This window comes from Etheostoma spectabile, chromosome 15 (assembly GCF_008692095.1).
Source record: "Etheostoma spectabile isolate EspeVRDwgs_2016 chromosome 15, UIUC_Espe_1.0, whole genome shotgun sequence".
Classification (NCBI taxonomy): domain Eukaryota; kingdom Metazoa; phylum Chordata; class Actinopteri; order Perciformes; family Percidae; genus Etheostoma; species Etheostoma spectabile.
In genome coordinates this window covers 17,788,077-17,790,989 of record NC_045747.1, presented here as the reverse complement: position 1 = coordinate 17,790,989, position 2,913 = coordinate 17,788,077, and the positions used below count along the sequence as shown (strand labels likewise).

At 37.7% G+C, this 2,913-nt stretch overlaps 1 long non-coding RNA gene across 1 annotated transcript in view; it reads right to left on the bottom strand.

Moving 5' to 3' along the window:
* LOC116702716 (uncharacterized) overlaps positions 1-2,913 on the bottom strand; it is a 19,252-nt gene continuing 16,339 nt past the window's right edge. Inside the window, exon 3 of the long non-coding RNA XR_004335241.1 lies at positions 1-1,564. This is a non-coding gene — a long non-coding RNA (uncharacterized LOC116702716). The remainder of the gene's footprint in view (positions 1,565-2,913) is intronic.

Here is a 2,913-nt window from a genome sequence, read left to right as displayed (position 1 = left end):
GTCTCAGAGTCATCTGCAACCAGGAGATGAAGGAGAGCTCAGATTCACAACATCTAGCACACCTTTGTCTCTGCCACCCCAAGATGCAGCACAACCACCGCTGGTGCTAGTGCCTCTGCCTCTGACTCTCAAGTGGACGATAGTCTTGTAAATCTGTCTTCCGTGGTCGCTTCTTCTGCTTTAGCGATGTTAATTATGCAGGACAGTGTTAGAATTTTCTAACTTTGTGTTCGTTGGATCACTGAGGAAGGAGGCTCGGGTCCAATTGAGAATTAAGAAAAGGTTTAATGAAACAGAATGATGAAGATGATAAGACAAAGACAGTATGACACAAACAACATGACAACATTGCAGCTGACAGTGGACCGATCCATGCTTCCCCCATGATGGAGTTGCATGAGACCAGTCTTGATTATTCCTTATTCACACACATTTATCCCCTGCGCCTTGGGGCGGTTCCTTTTCACCTGGTGCATTCAAATCAATTCTCATTGGTCTGTTATTGGCATGGGAACATGCCAAGCGCATCTTTTCTGTCCAATGAGGAAGGATATGGCTCTAAACTCCACCCCTTTTGGGTCATTTTTGGTCACAGATCAAAATGTTCTATCGTGTAAATGTGAAATTCTAACATCAATTCAGTTTAATCAACATTTTATTGTCTTAGCCTAGTCTAAGACCCCAGGGGGTAGCAGACAGAAAGTTACTTCCTGGTGGGAAACAATCGGGTTCTTTCTGTATGATAAATAGTTTTCAGTTCTAATTGATCTGGCAAAGACAGAGGGTGTGGGTGAGACACAAATGGGCCATCTTGACCTCTTCACGGACAAAATGCATATTAGTCCTATCCTGGCTGCATCATACTGAAAACAGAAACACACTGTTTTCAACTTTTTATAACTCAACAACAGCCAGAGGATAACAAAAAACAACAACAACAGCCTTATTGTAGCAGTTGAGACCTGGCCTAAAGCAGATTTTGAATTAAAATGTAAAAATGTAACAATTAATGTAACAATTTGCCCTTATGAAAGCCAGTCGCGGCACGGCTGTCTTGGAATGCAATGGAGAGACGGTGGCAGAATGCCAGACACTTAAATTCAACTAAAATGTAACAGTGAACAATCAGTGTTCAACCTGCAGTCTGTTGTAGACGCAGAAACAAAGCACAATCACACCATAAAACGCTTAGAAAAATGTTCGGTATTTTGACCTGATCCAATGAAACAAAAAAAGTAATCCACTGCGATCAGTAGATCTACAAAAATGGTCACGGTGTATCTCTACATGGTGTATCTCTACACGGTGTATCTCTACACGGTGTATCTCTACATGCATCACATTCACCAACCAGCTCTAAACAGGTGAACGAGGACTCTTCACTTTGCAGTTTAAACAAAGTGGAAAAAAATGTATAAAGTCCAAATCTACACAAAACGCGCAATCAATTAGTAAGCTCACAGCAAATGTATATAGCCCACATGGCATTTAGGCAACCTTTGTTTCAATGTTGGCATGGCAAGATGTCCAGACTAGTGTAACAGTAACTTTCATTTTTTGCGTCCTGCAAATGCTTCGACAATGTTCTCAGGTGAGAGCGACTTGTCACTTGTCACATAACCCAGAGCCCTGAATTTTTTTTTTTTACTAAAGCAGGGTATGAAATTAGATGTATTACCTACCACCATTTAGTTGTTTTCTGTTATTTTAAATATTTATAAATTATCTGCTCATGCCAGATGTATTTTTTGAAAATACCTTATCAATATCCGTGATTGTTAAAATACTATTACATATAAAAAAAAAGAGGATGTCTGAGAAATATTACAGGTGGTTTTATGTCAGTATATTCATAAATGTGAAACCTATTAAAATGATAACCTTTAAATTTGCACTTTATAGACAATGGGTCACTGATGAGGATGCTATAGGATTTGCTAAAATTAAAACCTTTTAAATATGGATTTAATAAGATCAGGGATATTGGTATTTTTCCACAAACTAACAACTGTGAAAGTTGTAAGAGGATGTCTGAGAAATATTACAGGTGTTTTGATGTCAATATATTCTTAACTTAGAAACCTATTGAAATAATAATTAACCCTCGTATGGTCTTCCTGCCGATCATGCACATTTTCTCCAGTTGGGTTTGCCTGTTTATAAAGCATAAAGTAGCCTATATTTGAGTACCCAATTCTGTATTACATCTTTTTGGCCAACTTCATTACTTATTACCACTAGTTTTACGATTCTTTATGGAATTAATGGTGAATAAATCTCATTTACATGAAATTACACCTAATTTTTGAGTAAATTAAGCAGCAATTTTGAATTATCTTCACTAATAATGGGCCAGTGGTGGATGAGTTCGTCCAATGGTGTGATGAGGACTTTCTCCAATTAAACATCACAAAAATCAAGGATATGGTCACTGATTTTAGGAAAGTATCCCACCCACCATCTAAGACTTTCATTAAGGGAACTGGAATTGAACAGCGTAAGTATCTGGGAACCATCAGTGATAAAAACCTGAAGTTTGATGTGAATTGTGATGCAGTCTGTCAGAAAGGACAGCAACATTTGCAGAGAAAAAATACGTTGGAGAGAATTTGCTTGGAAAATAAGTCTTAATTACGGGAAGAATTTTTCCAGGAGCTGGTTGCTGGAGAGAATGCAGGTAAAATAATAAAATCACATGCATGTTTTCTTTCTGTCCGGTAAAGTAGTTTTGAGAACAGGTGGAGAAGGCCATAACACAAATAATTGATATGTAAGAATCCCTGACATTAGACAATTGTTTGGGTATTAACACAATTCAATTCAATTCAATTTTATGTATAGTATCAATTCATGACAAGCGTTATCTCGAGACAGATCGAACAGGTCTAGACCACACTCCAGAATTTACAAGGA